This window comes from Lithobates pipiens, unplaced genomic scaffold, assembly GCF_037356315.1.
Source record: "Lithobates pipiens isolate NorthernLeopardFrog02 unplaced genomic scaffold, aLitPip1_a1.2 Scaffold_8, whole genome shotgun sequence".
Classification (NCBI taxonomy): domain Eukaryota; kingdom Metazoa; phylum Chordata; class Amphibia; order Anura; family Ranidae; genus Lithobates; species Lithobates pipiens.
Window position 1 is genome coordinate 662,252,723 of NW_027507903.1, and position 17,089 is coordinate 662,269,811.

General features: G+C 45.9%; 2 protein-coding genes across 2 annotated transcripts in view; both read right to left on the minus strand.

The window, feature by feature from the left end:
- Positions 1 to 15,295, minus strand: part of LOC143961839 (uncharacterized) — a 299,153-nt gene extending 283,858 nt beyond the window's left edge. Inside the window, exon 1 of the mRNA XM_077471171.1 lies at positions 15,130 to 15,295. The gene's annotated coding sequence lies outside the window, so the exon portion shown is untranslated. The remainder of the gene's footprint in view (positions 1 to 15,129) is intronic.
- LOC143961840 (uncharacterized) overlaps positions 1 to 17,089 on the minus strand; it is an 86,192-nt gene that overhangs the window by 23,476 nt on the left and 45,627 nt on the right. The gene's annotated exons all lie outside the window — the stretch shown is intronic.

Consider the following 17,089-nt stretch of genomic DNA (forward strand, 5'->3'; position numbering starts at 1 on the left):
CAGTCTGCTAATCATTCACAACCTACTTGTTCCACAAAGGTCCTTATAAGGATTGGTAAGGTATAGGGTACTACAGTACATAGGGTTGAGTGAGGTACAGTCTGCTATTCCTTAAGGACTGGTATATGTCCACAATACATAGGGTTGAGGTGCACTACTGCTGACTGCTGCCCTATACTGCAGCAGTCCATTATCAGTATAGGGACTGAGGTACAGTCTGCTAATCATTCACAACCTACTTGTTCCACAAAGGTCCTTATAAGGATTGGTAAGGTATAGGGTACTACAGTACATAGGGTTGAGTGAGGTACAGTCTGCTATTCCTTAAGGACTGGTATATGTCCACAATACATAGGGTTGAGGTGCACTACTGCTGACTGCTGCCCTATACTGCAGCAGTCCTTTATCAGTATAGGGACTGAGAGTTTTGTCACAGGGTCATTTAAAAAAATGACAGGCAGAGGAAGAGGCAGGCCCTTCCGCAGGGGTGGTAGGGGTAGGGCAGGAGCAACAGGCTTGAGCCAAAGTGGGAAGTTGCAGAAGGTGCGTTCAATTCATTTAAAGGACGCACCAGACTTGGTTGAGTGGCTCACTCAGCCTTACTCTTCTGCACCCTCCTCATCCTCTCGATCTACACCCTCTTCTTCACTCTCTGCTATGTGCACCCCAAATGTCACGTGGGTGCCCACAAGAGAGGAAGAGGAGGGGAGTTCAGAGGGAGATATGGACCAGCAGATAGGGAGGAGAAGCAGGAATAACTTACATTGCACAGGAGGGACAAAGCAGACTGCTAATGTATCAGGAGCGAGTCATCGACCATGTACGGTCACATCTGGTGCTCCCAGGACACCGGCACATGGCTCCGCAGTGTGGGCTTTTTTTAACGTGTCTGCTGCTGACAATGACGTTGCCATCTGCAATCTTTGCAATCAACGCATTAGTCGCGGTAAGCCCAACACTCACCTAGGGACGACCGCCTTAAGAAGGCACATGAGCAGCCATCACCGAGCCCAGTGGGAGCAACGAACACACAAAGCCACACTGCAGGCTCTCACCGTCCAGCCTCGTCTTCTACTTCTCCTTCTCCTCTCTCCTCACAATTTTCCTCCACTCCACCTTCCATCACGCCAAGCTCACGTTTTTCTGCAAAAAGGCAGGCTTCCGTGGGCCTAATGTTCGAGCGTAAAAAAATGATGACGCCGGATAACCCTCTTGCCCAACGGTTGAAGGCTGGCTTGTCAGAACTGATAGCCCGCCAACTACTGCCATATAAACTGGTGGACTCGGAGGCCTTTCGAAAATATGTGGCCATTGGAACACAACAATGGAAGGTCCCAGGAAGGAAGTATTTCTCAGAGAAGGGCATCCCAAAGCTATATGGCCATGTTCAGCGGCAAGTGAATGTATCTCTGGCACACAGTGTCGGTGCCAAGATACATCTGACCACAGACACGTGGTCTAGCAAACACGGGCAGGGAAGGTATATCACTTTTACTGCCCACTGGGTGAACCTTCTGACGGCCATCAAGCATGTAACCCGTGGCACCCGTGTAGATTTGGTTTTACCACCACGGATTGCATGCTGGCCTGGCTCTTCTTCTCCTCCTCCTCCTACTCCATCCTCCTTCCTCTCCTCCTCGGCTGACTCCTCCTTTTCCGCTGCTAGCGTCTCTTCCGCTGTGCCGCCCAAGCTCCCCAGAACTTATTCGACATGCCAGGTGAGACGTTGCCATGCCGTGCTGTGTCTGTTGTGCCTGGAAGCCAAGAGCCACACTGGCCCGGCACTCCTTTCAGCTATGCGTTCACAGGCAGATCAGTGGCTAACACCGCTCAATTTGACAGTTGGTAAAGTGGTGTGTGACAACGGTGCCAATCTGCTTAGTGCATTGAAACAGGGCAAAATCACGCACGTGCCATGCATGGCACACGTCTTAAACTTGGTCGTGCAGCGATTCGTTGTCAAATACCCTGGGGTCCAGGACATTTTGCGGCAGGCAAGGAAAATCTCGGCCCATTTCAGAAGATCTTACACGGCCATGGCTCGCCTTGCTGACAATCAGCAGCAACACAATCTGCCGGTCAGACGTCTTATTTGCGATTGCCCGACGCAATGGAACTCAACCTTCTATATGCTTGATAGGCTGCTCCAGCAGAAACGTGCAGTTAACGTCTACCTGTATGAACTCTGTGGCAGAACAGGTTCTGGGTAGCTGGGTTTTTTTTCACCGCACCAGTGGCTGCTCATGCGCGACGCATGCAGACTTCTGCGGCCATTTGAGGAGATCACCAAACTGGTCAGTTGCAGCCATGGCGCCATCAGTGACATGGTACCTTATGCCTTCTTTATGGAGCGTGCATTGCGTCGTGTCATTGATCAAGCTGTGGAGGAGCAGGAGCGGGTAGATGAGGAAGTCGCAATGCTGGATGAATTCCCAGGGGGGGCTACTCTATCTGAGACAAGTCAACAACAGGAGTCTGAAGAGGAGTCAGAGGAGGATGGTGCCGGGGCGGATGAGGAGGAGCAAGAAGAGCATGCTTTAAACCTTTCTCGGATCCCTGTTGTTGTGCCTGGATGGGGAGAGGAGAATGAAGAGGACAACATTATCCTGGATGATGAGCAGGAGCCAGGCCACCACACCGCTTCCAGTTTAGTGCAAATGGGGGCCTTCATGCTCCAGTGTTTTAATAGGGACCCCCATATAAAAAGTATAAGGGTCAAGGAGCAGTACTGAGTGGCAACGTACTTAGACCCACGGTACAAACACAAAATGGCGGAAATGTTACCGCCGTCACAGAGGGCTGTCAGAATGGAGCACTTCCAGGCCTTGCTTCGAGAAATGCTGCATTCTGCTTTTGCGTGCGCTGGCAGAGGAGCAATTCCCACTCCCAGAGAAGGAGTTGCAGGTACTAATCCAACAGTGCCTGCAAGAAAAGGCCGGTTTGAAGATGTGTTGGTGACTTTGGTTATGAGGTCATTCTTTCAGCCGACCCATCGACAGGTGTCATCCGGATCCAGCATCAGGGAACGCCTGGACCGTCAGGTGTCCGACTACATCGGTTTAACGGCAGATTAGGTTAACTCCTGTTTGAAGAGGTTGAGCGGTGTCATATTTCTACTGGGGCTGCTTATTATGAGGGGCTCCCACCATCCCTGTGCTGTGCTGACTTCCTCCTGGGGCTGCTTATTATGAGGGGCTCCCACCATCCCTGTGCTGTGCTGACTTCCTCCTGGGGCTGTACCTCTGCTGTGCATATTATGAGGGGCTCCCACCATCCCTGTGCTATGCTCATTATGAGGGGCTCCCACCATCCCTGTGCTATGCTCATTATGAGGGGCTCCCACCATCCCTGTGCTGTGCTGACTTCCTCCTGGGGCTGCTTATTATGAGGGGCTCCCACCATCCCTGTGCTATGCTGACATCCTCCTGGCGCTGCTTATTATGAGGGGCTCCCACCATCCCTGTGCTGTACTGACTTCCTCCTGGGGCTGTACCTCTGCTGTGCATATTATGAGGGGCTCCCACCACCCCTGTGCTATGCTCATTATGAGGGGCTCCCACCATCCCTGTGCTGTGATGACTTCCTCCTGGAGCTGCTTACGGTGCAGATGTCAGTGCTGTATATTACGGTGCTGGTGTCAGTGCTTTATGTCACGCTGCTGATGTCAGTGCTCTCTATCACGGTGCTGGTGTCAGTGCTGTATATCACGGTGCTGATGTCAGTGCTCTCTATCATGGTGCTGGTGTCAGATCACTCTATCACGGTGCTGTGCTGACTTCCTCCTGGGGCTGCTTACGGTGCAGGTGTCAGTGCTGTATATCACGGTGCTGGTGTCAGTGCTGTATATCACGGTGCTGGTGTCAGTGCTGTATATCACGCTGCTGATGTCAGTGCTCTCTATCATGGTGCTGATGTCAGTGCTCTCTATCATGGTGCTGGTGTCAGATCAATCTATCATGGTGCAGGTGCCATTGCTGTATGTCACGCTGCTGGTGATCATCCCCTGCACCCTCTTCTTTGCCTACCCTGACCTTCCCTCTCCTCCATTGCCTTCATGCGCTCCACAGTCCTGAACTGTCACAACAATTTCACATATAAAAAAAGAATGCTTGTAGTTGTCGATCCCAGATTCACCTCATACATGTGTTATGTCATTGGCCATGTGGTGGGACTATGTTTGCACAGCTAGTAATTATTTTGTGGCTGCAAATTTGACCTGTAGGTTTGCAAAGTTCGCCTCCCATTGAAGTCAATGGGGCCCGCCGCGAACGTTACAGTTCGCGAACTATCGGCCGCGTTCGTGAAACGTCCCGTCGGAAGTTCATCCATCACTACTAGGGATGAGCTTCGTGTTCGAGTCGAACGGGCGTTCGGGCATTCGCCGAATTCCGAACGTTTGGGCCGTTCGCAGCAAAATTCGTGTGGCCCACAATGCACTGCGATGGCGCAGTGCATTGCTGGCTCATGATTGGCCAAGCATGCACTGTGACCCCGCATGCTTGGCCAATCGCAGCGCCAGCAGCGAGGAGAGCCATGATTGGTCACGGGCGTCCTGCTTGTGGCCAATCATAGCTCAGGCTGTGTAGTGCACGCCCCACACTATATAAGGCCGCCTTTGAGGCGGCCTCGTGTAGTGTGTTGGCATCTGAAGCAGTGGGTGTTCTGTGTACCTTCAACACAGTACACACCAATCGTTTTTGGCTGATTTCCTATCTTGCTCTTGTGTAGTGGTTATTGTCTGTGCCCTGACCGCAGTATACACCACTATATTCACCTCACCTATATAGCTAGTGATCTATCTTTAATAATAGAGCTTGCAGTCAGTAGTGTTAGGAGATAGTGCGTGCTGTCTGCGTGCTCTGTACCCAGTACATACCGCTATAATCCACCTACATAGCTGTTCTCTATTTGGGCCCAATTGTCATCTGCGGGAGTTATTGGAAGTTGTGTGTGCCTCCGGCACAGCACAGTATACATCTGTATATACCCCTTTATCTCTGCTGTTCTATAAAAAAGGCATCTGCAGGAGTTTTTTGGTTCTGGGTGATGCCAGCAGCCCAATTTTTCTGCCCCTGTTTAACAGGGGCGTTTAATTACAATTTTTGATGCAATGCTTTGCAGCAGGGCTAATTCCTGCAATAAAACTAGAGTATATGGCAGAGGTTGCATTGTGGTGGCACCAGCACCAGTGCCTAAGGCCCACATTTTCTGCCCCTGTTTAACAGGGACATGTAATTACAATTCTTTTTTTTTTTTTTCAAATATAAAATTTATTGTATTTATCTCCGGTTGGGGGCATACCCCACAATACAAACAGAAAGAACAATTAGAGCCATAAATACAGAAAGCATTCCGGTATAAGAGAGAGTAACAACCCGAGTAGTGCAATGAAAGAAGACACGGTAAAGCAAATGGGTAGATAAGGGGTCCTTGCTTCCACGTGTAGTAAGCCGGAAGAAAAACCGTGGGGATGAGAGCTCATTGAAAGGGTACAGAAGCGGAGTACAGTTTCTGTGCCTCCTCCTCCTAAGCGAGGGGAGGAAGCCCAGAGTCGCCGGAGGTGTATAAGGGGAAGCATCAAGGAAGAACGGGGGTAGAGATAGAGAGAGAAAGAAAAAAAGGAAAACAAAAAGGGGGGAAAAAAGAAAGGGGGAAAGGAGGGGGAAAGAGGGCAGGGATAAACAGAGAAGGGAAGGGACAGTCAATAGACAGAGAGGCAGACATGGCGGTGGTGCAGGTCGACAGTTCCATAGTAGGCGAGCCAGGGGAGAGTCAGGGCTTCAGCAACGATTGGCCTTCAGTGGAGAATATGAACAAACACCAGATGTCCCAGGTTTTTTTATATATTTCTTGTTTGTGTTGTGCAGTAAGAATTAGGTCCTCCATTTTCCGTATATCCTCTATTTTCTGCAGCCATTGAGCCACAGTCGGGGGGGAGCTTAGTTTCCAGTGAAGGGGGATGCACGCCTTAGCGGCATTGAGGAGGTGACATATGAGTGATTTCCTACACAATTCTTGATATAATATTTCACAGGAGGGCCCCTTCCTGTGCCCACCCAGAGTAACGGTGAGGACTTATAGTGTTGTGGCACCAGCACCACAACCACCAAAGGTCAATTTTTCTACCACTGTTCAACAATGGCATGTAATTACAATTCTTGATATAATCGTTCACAGCAGGGCGCTCCAGCGCCCACCAAGAGTCACTTTGAGGGCTTACAATGTTGTGGCAAAACCAACACCTTGTTACGCCATTTCTGCAGAGCATATAGGGCAGGCCCCTACTTTCAAACATCCAACTTACAAACATCAGACAGCAGCAAGTGAGATGAAAAAAGATGGACGACAAAACAAATTATACAGGGGTGATAACCCTTCCCTATGTTTTCCAAAAAGCTTAAAAATAGTTTTTTTGACTGGAGCTACACTTTAAAAATGTACCAGTTGAAAATTACAAACAGATTCAACTTAACACAACAAACCTACACAGTCCCTGTCTTGTTTGCACCGCCTGTATACTGCTGTTCTGAGTATATAGGGCCTGGGGGCCACACGCATTTCCTTTTTTTAATATGGGTACGGGGTTCCCCTTAATATGCGTACAAGACCCAAATAGGCTGGTAATGGGCAGGGAGGGCTACCCATGCCATTTTTCTCAATGATTTTCAACCATATTGCAGGAACCAGATATAACATTAAAACCGCAAGCAGTTTTAAATGGTGTTATTTCCGTTTAATGTCATTTTGTGCAGGGACTGTTCTAAACACGGGAAACACGTGGCACTTCACAGGCATACTACAGACACCCCCCAGGCACCATATTTAAAGGAATATTTCACTTTTTTTTTCACTTTAATCGTCATTAAAATCAGTGCTCCCGCCAAAACGGCCGTTTTTAAAACCTTTTTTTGCAGTGACCCATGTCCCCTGAGGCAGGAGTCAGGTCCCCAAACCCTTTTTAGGACACTATCTTGCATATTAGCCATTAAAATTAGCACTTTCCATTTCAAACGTTCGAGTCCCATAGACTTCAATGGGGTTCTAACGTTCATTTCGAACGCGGGGTCCGTTCGAAAGTTCTGGTGCGAACCGAACCGGGGGGTGTTCGGCTCATCCCTAATCACTACTCGTTGTCAATAAACAAAATCTTCAAGAAGTGTATAGATAACTAGAGAAACATCTGCCACTGGCCTTTGTCTCCCCGGGGATATGTGATCTGGAGATCTAACGCTGTACGTTGATGTCTCGTATTGCTGGAACTTTTCTAACAACACAATTAAAATGTATTCTTCAAAATAAATAAATAGACAAAACTAATAAAAAAAATGCAAACTTTTCCTGCAAAAATGTGTGAATGTATTAGTTTTTGCAGTGTACAACAAATGTATCTTTTCAAACAACCCACAAAGAATTTAACAACAATTGGGCAACTTTCACACTGCACCATTGCAAAAAAGTGGTAAAAATGTATATGTGTATTTGCAGCGTTTTTGTTGATTTTGTATTTCGTTTTTGCCATGTTTCCAGTACTTTATAATACATCTGTGAAAAAAGGGCGTGTGACTCAAAAACCGCACCAAAAACGCAACCGCGGTTGCATTTTTGATGTGCTTTCCATTTATTTTAATAGGGTGGTGTATTTTTAGGGGCTTTTTATTTTTTATTAAAGCACCAAACATGCACCAAAACTGCAGCAAGCAGGATTTTACAAAACGCTGATTTTACAAAATTGATCGGTGTGAAAAGTTTCGTAAGATTTCAGGGTCTTGTGTTTTTCTTCCGCTTTTTTTTTAATGTAAAAGCGGAAGAAAGACAGATCAGTGGGAAAGCAGCATAAAGTAGACTCCATGGAGTGAAGATTGGTCACGTAGCCTATAATCTTTTGCCCAGTCAACAATTATATTTTTTTTAAGGTGACCCTGGCCTTTAACAAAGATCAGCTGCAGCAGAATGCAAAGACGGAGATGGAAGGACGTTCTGACAGACAGATATTTTCAGAAGAATACAAATATCTGGATAAAAGATTTCTGTATATGGTGACCCCTCCTCCTAGGAGTACAGATATCAGGATAATAGATTTCTGTATATGGTAACCCCTCCTCCTAGGAGTACAGATATCAGGATAATAGATTTCTGTATATGGTGACCCCTCATTCTAGGAGTACAGATAGTAGGATAATAGATTTCTGTATATGGTGACCCCCTCCTCCTAGGAGTACAGATATCGGGATAAAAGATTTCTGTATATGGTGACCCCTCCTCCTAGGAGTACAGATATTGGGATAATAGATTTCTGTATATGGTGACCTCTCCTCCTAGGAGTACAGATATCAGGATAATAGATTTCTGTATATGGTGACCCCTCCTCCTAGGAGTACAGATATCGGGATAATAGATTTCTGTATATGGTGACCCCTCCTCCTAGGAGTACAGATATCAGGATAATACATTTCTGTATATGGTGACCCCTCCTCCTAGGAGTACAGATATCAGGATAATAGATTTCTGTATATGGTGACCCCTCCTCCTAGGAGTACAGATATCGGGATAAAAGATTTCTGTATATGGTGACCCCTCCTCCTAGGAGTACAGATATTGGGATAATAGATTTCTGTATATAGTGACCCCTCCTCCTAGGAGTACAGATATCAGGATAATAAATTTCTGTATATGGTGACCCATCCTCCTAGCAGTACAGATATCAGGATAATAGATTTCTGTGTATGGTGACCCCTCCTCCTAGGATTACAGATATCGGGATAATAGATTTCTGTATATGGTGACCCCTTCTCCTAGGAGTACAGATATTGGGATAATAGATTTCTGTATATAGTGACCCCTCCTCCTAGGAGTACAGATATCGGGATAATAGATTTCTGTATATGGTGACCCCTCCTCCTAGGAGTACAGATATCGGGATAATAGATTACTGTATATGGTGACCCCTCCTCCTAGGAGTACGGATATCGGGATAATAGATTTATGTATATGGTGACTCCTCCTCCTAGGAGTACAGATATCGGGATAATAGATTTCTGTATATGGTGACTCCTCCTCCTAGGAGTACGGATATCGGGATAATAGATTTATGTATATGGTGACTCCTCCTCCTAGGAGTACAGATATCGGGATAATAGATTTCTGTATATGGTGACTCCTCCTCCTAGGAGTACAGATATCGGGATAATAGATTTCTCTATATGGAGTGAATTAAAAGAGAAGTATGTTTTTTTTTTTCCTCCCCCTTATATAATTACCTAGGTGGATGCAGCATGGGACCAATGCGGCATCTGTCCCCTGGCATCTCTACACTGAGAACCGAGCCATCGAAAATCACTGATGGCTCGGTTCTCACAGTTCCCCCGAGAGGAGAGCTGGTGACTGTTAATCAGCAGCTCTCCTCTCTGCTCCTCCATGCTCACTGGAGCGCTGAGCTGTGGAGGGGCGGCTAGCTGAGAGCCTGAGACAGGCATCAGTCCAGGCACCTGGCGGATTCAGACTTCATTGTCGGTGCCTGGATTGATTCCAGTGACGTCAGCAAAGAGCGGACTTCAGACCTCTCTCTGCTGAAAACGGGTCACAGGAGTGCAAAACAAATTGCACCCCTGTGACCCTTAGGAGAAGCCCAGCCAAACGAGCTCAGGCTGGACTTCTCCTTTATCCCTCCTTCTAGGTTCCTGGCCATCATGCTGACTTCTAAATTCTCTGATCTGCATTCTCATTATTTGTGTCTTAACTTTGATCTCTTTGTTGTCGATCTGGTTAAATCATTTTTCTTTTTTCCTACCCCCGCCCTCTCAGTGCTCAGAAGATCCTCCTGGTAATGGTGATATGAGAAGATAGAGGCGTCTTATACCATCTGTTTCTTGCTCAGACCCCCCCCCCCCCCCCACCCCGCCCTCCCGTGAGATCGCAATTGCACAAAACAAGAGTCAAAAGAACAGGAACCTCTTAGACCAAGAGAGAAAATGTCACATAATAGGAAATGGTTGTACTGTAAGCACTGGCCCTTTCATCTCCATGGGTAATCCAAGCCTTCCAGACCAGACCTGATGTGGAAGATTCCATTTTTTTTCTCCAGTTTTTGGATCCCACCATCACCCCATCTTAACTTACCTGACCCTGATAGAAACATCACCAGGTGGGGTCAGGGCCGTTTTTAAGGCAGGGAAAAAGGGGCAGCTGCCCTGGGCCCTGTCATTGTTGTGGGGCCCAAAACAGCTGCCTCATACTTGCCAACTATCCTGGTTTAAATTCTCTCGTCCCTTGAGGTTTTGGTCCTGTGCTGTGTCCCAATATCTGAGTGTGAAGTGCTGCTACTAATGCTCTGCCCTATTTTTTGTACAGATGACTCACCTGCAGACTCTGTGTTGACATGTAAATTACAGGCATTCATATGTATATAGCGGCGGCATTGATATGTAAATAGCGGCGGCCGGCGGACTTGATATGTATAGCCACAGTAATCTCTAGCAACCAATCAACAAGCAGAAACCATGTGCTGTAACCTCTAGTAACTAATCAGTGAGCTGTAATGTGTGCTGTAACCTCTAGCAACCAGTCAGTGAGCGGTAATGATACACTGTAACCTAAGCAAACAATCACAATAGCTGCCTGATTTGATTCAGAAAACTGATTTTGAGTCTAGCTGCTATTTATTGTATGTCTCAGAGCAGGTGGAGAGCAAAACTGCATGGGGGGGGCCCCAAGAAAAGTTTTGCCCAGGGTCCAATCAGTATTAAAGACGGCCCTGGGTGGGGTACAACAGGGTAAGGTTAGCAAAATGTACCTGTCATTCAGCAAGTGTCTCTTGACAGGACAGGTCGTGTTTGGTGGGCGGAGGGTTTGCGGGTTGGCATTCATCAAGATTGTTGTTGGACCTACTTCAGGGGACATTTATACGTTTTTTTCATAAAGGACTTGCCAAAAACTGCCTACGGGTTTTTAGTTTTTTTTCGTTTGCCCATTTTTTGTCGAGTGAGTAGGGGTACTATGTACCCAATGTAGAAGAAAACGAATAGCAGGGTGCTGAGGTCCGTATCAAATGAAAAAAAAATTTGGCATTCATCAAGATTGATGTTGGATCTACTTCAGGGGACATTTATAAAAAATTTTCATAAAGGACTTGCCAAAAACCGGCTCTGGGTTTTTCTTCTTTTGTTTTCCCATTTTTTTGTTGAATGAGTAGGGGTAATAGGTACCCAATGTAGAAGAAAGGCAATAGCAGGGCGCTGAGGTCAGTATCAAATGAAAAAAAAACACATTGAAGTTAGCATGAAACAGCATGGATGGGGAATGCCTGAGACCAAGCAGCTGCGATCAGTGTGAGGCTGTAGGCCTCACTGAGCAAACAGAGACCAAAGATGACAGCGAGGCCAGCCAACTCAAAGTATGGATATTAGCGGCGGTGTTCTAGGCTGCACACGAGGATGGCAGCTGTCAAAATGCCTGGTGGATATTGGGAAAGGGGGTGTGCATGACTTGTTTCCCGGAGACTTTGCCCTCTTCATCAAATGCACTATATACCCAACATGGGAGGGATCTTGTTAAAGGGGGCTTCCAAATTCCAATAAGTAAACCCCCTTCCACCCTTACAACTACATGTCCAGGGTCTTGGGGAAAAGACCCTGGTTCTCATCAGCATGGTGGCAAGATCCTGTGGGGAAGATCTCCACCCCCAAAGCCCCCCCCCCATGTTAAGGGCATGTAGCCTGGTATGGTTCAGTAAAGGGGGCGCTATCTCGCCCCCCCTTTTCTGAGCTTTCTCAGATAACTGTCTGGTATGGATTTTTTTTTTTTTTGGGGGGGGGGGGGGAATGTCATTTTTTAAAAACAATTCGTGCAGCACAGTGGTGTAGTGGTTAGCACTCTCACCTAGCAGTAAGAAGGGTCGCTGGTTTGAATCCCAACCACACCACTACCTGCCTGGAGTTTGCATGTTCTCCCTGTGCCTGCGTGGGTTTCCTCCGGGTACTCTGGTTTCCTCCCACACTCCAAAGACATGGAGGTAGGTTAATTGGCTTCTGTCCAATAAATTCACCCTAGTATATGAATGGGGACCTTGGATTGTGGGCTCCTTGAGGGTAGGAATGGAAGTGAGTGTGCAATGTAAAGGGATAGGGACAATTGTAGACACTCCCTCGGGTTGAACTGCATGGACTGGTGTCTTTATTCAACCTTACTAACTATGTAACTATGGTGTGGGGCTCCCCTCAAAATTCATACCAGAACTTACAAGTCTGGTATGGATTTGGGGGGGGGGGGGGGCACGCTGTTTTTTTTGTTTTCTTAATTTTTTAATGCTGCACTTCTTTTGTTTTTATTCTTTCCTGTCAGCGGTGAATCTTTCTGACAGCAGATGAGTCATGGTTGGTAAGGATTTGGCAGCCACCTGCTCTTCTTTAACAACCAGCTATTCCAAATTAAACAAAACAAATGCCGAAGATACGAAACAAATTCTGAAAAAGCATTGGTTCAATTAATGAAAGCATCCAAAATTGAATTCTTCATTTAACAAATGCATCTGAACCGAAACCAAAATTTCCAGCGTGCACATGTCTCTAAAACCTTCATATTCATATTTCGTAATGGAAGCACTGATGAGACTGGAATCACAGAGCACTATGGGGGTCTTTTTCCAGTATAAATGTCTTCATACAGCTTCCCCCTGGGATTCTCACTTTTTTTTTTTCATTTAAATCCGATTAAAACCATGTGTGAGTCTTGGGAGAACGCTGTGTAGAAAAACCTTTATAGATGGACCCCTATGGGTTTTCTAGAGACAGAGAAGAAGGTGCTTGCCTTCAGACTGTCTCTCTTTAATTGAACCTCTATTACTGTCTGAACAGAGAAAGCAGGGAAGGGGAGGGAAGGGTCTATTATTCAATTGGTGGTTTTGCCTTTTCATGCTGCATCCACTATCGGAATCTTGCTTGGTTTCCTCACACAATTCCAATATATACCGGAATGGTAACCATCCTCTGGAGGACAGGGACTGGTGAGACTGGATCTAATTATTCTCTACAATAAAGGCTGAGTTTACATTTTTCATAAACCGGTCCATGCAGACAAGGGGCCACAGTGGTTTAAAAAGCCCTGTGTCATTTGTAAATATATTGTGTAATGCAAATTTCATAATTGTAGGTCTTTTCCACCAACAGAGAAGCCCAGATGAAATGCTCCCAATGTTTCCTTCCCTACGTCCCGTCTTATTTCCAGGACAAAGCAGACATTGAGCACCCCCCATCCCCTTCACATCACTTGCCTGATATAAAAGCCATCCTTGCACAGTGCACTCTCTCCTCTCCTATCCCAGCAGTGGCTGAGCTCAGTGGTGACCTTCCTTCTAAGGGTGTTGGGTTCCTGACTGTTCTGGCCTGACTTCTGGGTTTAATGTTGTTGGTCACTGACCAGAATCAAGAATGATTAGGATCGCGGCCTGACTTCTGGGTTTAATGTTGTTGGTCACTGACCAGAATCAAGAATGATTAGGATCGTGGCCTGACTTCTGGGTTTAATGTTGTTGGTCGCTGACCAGAATCAAGAATGATTAGGATTGTGGCCTGACTTCTGGGTTTAATGTTGTTGGTCACTGACCAGAATTAAGAATGATTAGGATCGTGGCCTGACTTCTGGGTTTAATGTTTTTGGTTTCACTGACCAGAATCAAGAATGATTAGGATTGTGGCCTGACTTCTGGGTTTAATGTTGGTGGTCGCTGACCAGAACCAAGAATGATTAGGATTGTGGCCTGACTTCTGGGTTTAATGTTGTTGGTCGCTGACCAGAACCAAGAATGATTAGGATTGTGGCCTGACTTCTGGGTTTAATGTTGTTGGTCACTGACCAGAATCAAGAATGATTATGATCGTGGCCTGACTTCTGGGTTTGATGTTGTTGGTCACTGACCAGAATCAAGAATGATTATGATCGTGGCCTGACTTCTGGGTTTGATGTTGTTGGTCACTGACCAGAATCAAGAATGATTAGGATTGTGGCCTGACTTCTGGGTTTAATGTTGTTGGTCACTGACCAGAACCAAGAATGATTAGGATCGTGGCCTGACTTCTGGGTTTGATGTTGTTGGTCACTGACCAGAATCAAGAATGATTATGATCGTGGCCTGACTTCTGGGTTTGATGTTGTTGGTCACTGACCAGAATCAAGAATGATTAGGATCGTGGCCTGACTTCTGGGTTTAATGTTTTTGGTTTCACTGACCAGAATCAAGAATGATTAGGATTGTGGCCTGACTTCTGGGTTTAATGTTGTTGGTCACTGACCAGAATCAAGAATGATTAGGATTGTGGCCTGACTTCTGGGTTTAATGTTGTTGGTCGCTGACCAGAATCAAGAATGATTAGGATCGTGGCCTGACTTCTGGGTTTAATGTTGTTGGTCACTGACCAGAATCAGGAATGATTAGGATCGTGGCCTGACTTCTGGGTTTAATGTTTTTGGTTTCACTGACCAGAATCAAGAATGATTAGGATTGTGGCCTGACTTCTGGGTTTAATGTTGTTGGTCACTGACCAGAACCAAAAATGATTAGGATTGTGGCCTGACTTCTGGGTTTAATGTTGTTGGTCACTGACCAGAATCAAAAATGATTAGGATTGTGGCCTGACTTCTGGGTTTAATGTTGTTGGTCGCTGACCAGAATCAAGAATGATTAGGATCGTGGCCTGACTTCTGGGTTTAATGTTTTTGGTTTCACTGACCAGAATCAAGAATGATTAGGATTGTGGCCTGACTTCTGGGTTTAATGTTGTTGGTCGCTGACCAGAATCAAGAATGATTAGGATCATGGCCTGACTTCTGTGTTTAATGTTGTTGGTCACTGACCAGAATCAAGAATGATTAGGATTGTGGCCTGACTTCTGTGTTTAATGTTGTTGGTCGCTGACCAGAACCAAGAATGATTAGGATCATGGCCTGACTTCTGTGTTTAATGTTGTTGGTCACTGACCAGAATCAACAATGATTAGGATTGTGGCCTGACTTCTGGGTTTAATGTTGTTGGTCACTGACCAGAACCAAGAATGATTAGGATTGCTTATTTTTCTCATCCTCATACCTATCCAGGACAATCAAACATATTCAGCTTAGTTCCCCAGCTTTGTGTGTTACCTGCAATCCCTGTGTACGGTGTTGTTGGTCTGGTTGAAGCCTTCTCCCTTTGTCCAGTCTCAGCCCTCAGAAGTTCCTCCTGGTAATGGTGAGATGAGAGGGTGGAAGGGTGTTATAAAGTTCCGTCCTCAATAATAACTCCTCCTCCGACCTCTAGCAGCGCGATCGGCATTTCTCAAAAACTGAAATGATACAACAAGAACCTCATTGTTCACCACAAAAAGAGAAACGAAAACCTACACAATGTGTACTGTAATCAAAGTGACATACAATCTACTTTTATCTTTAGTCCCTCAATTACACAGCTCAGATATCTTATAAAAAAAAACACCCCAATAGAACTACAGACTGGGAATTTCCCAAGAATGCAAACAACATATAGTATATCTCCCTATTAAATCTACTCCTTGTCCTCCATCAATGAGATCTCCATTATGTCAAGGAAGGTTATAAAATATTAAAATATTAAAATAATCCACTTACGTATTTACTCTGTGCGTGCCGAATTTACTTTCCTGACAAGGCTTTTATAATGTGTCATGTATTTTGTTATACTGTTCCAAACATCTTACTATTGGTCCCGACATTTGTATGGTGCCCCCCGGAGTCAAAACTTTGTATAACCACCTTTCGCTGCAATTACAGCTGCTTTTTGGGGGTGTCTCTACCAGCTTTGCACATCTAGAGAGGACATTTCTGCCCATTCTTCTTTGCAAAATATCTCAAACTCTGTCAGATTGGATGGAGAGCGTCTGTAAACAGCAATTTTCAAGTCTTGCTACAGATTCCCATAGATTGGATTTAGGCCTGGACTGTGACTGGGCCATTCTAACACATGAATATGCTTTGATCTAAACCATTCCATTGTAGCTCTGGCTGTATGTTTCGGGTCGTTGTCCTGATGGAAGGTGAATCTCCACCCCAGTCTCAAGTCTTTTGCAGACTCTTAGCCCTTGTACACACGGTCGGACATTCCGACGGAAAATGTCCAATCAGACCGTGTTGTTGGATAATTCGACCATGTGTGGGCTCCATCGAACTGTTTCCGTCGGAATATCCGTCCGACAAAGTTTTACAGCTGGGCTATAAAATTTTCAACATGGTCCGATGGGACTTTGTCCTATCGTTTGTAGAGAATTCCCATCAGACAAAGTGCCACGCATGCTCAGATCAAATTCCTAGACAAAAGCTATTGGCTACTAGCCTGAACGTAGTCCCGTCGTAACAAAATAACGTCATCATGTTCTGAACGATCGGATTTTCCGACAACTTTGTCCGACCGTGTGTATGTAACAGTTTCGGAACAAAATCCGTCGGACAAAATCCGTCGGACAAAATCCACCGGATTTGGTTGTCGGAATGTCCGACCGTGTGTACAAGGGCTAACAGGTTTTCTTCTAATATTGCCCTGTGTTTGTCTCCACCCATCTTCCCATCAACTCTGACCAGCTTCCCTGTCCCTGCTGAAGAAAAGCACCCCCACCACATGATAGTGCCACCACCATGTTTCATGGTTGGGATGGTGTGTTCAGGGTGATGTGCATTGTTAGTTTTCCGCCACACATAGTGTTTTGCTTTTAGGACAAAAAGTTAAATTTTATTCTCATCTGACCAGAGCATCTTCTTGCACATGTTTGCTGTGCCCCCTTTTGGCTTCTCGCAAACTGCAAATGGGACTTCTTATGACTTTCTTTCACCAATGTCTTTCTTCTTGTCACTCTTTCATAAAGGGAAGATCTGTGGAGAGACGAATAATAGTTGTCCTGTGGACAGATTCTCCCACCTGAGCTGTGGATCTCCTGCAGCTCCTCCAGAGTTACCATGGACCTCTTGGCTCTTCTCTGATGAATGCTCTCCTTGCCCGGCCGGTCAGTTTAGGTGGACGGCCATGTCTTGGTAGATTTGCAGTTGTGCCATACTCTTTCCATTTTCAGGTGATGGATTGAACAGAGCTCCGTGA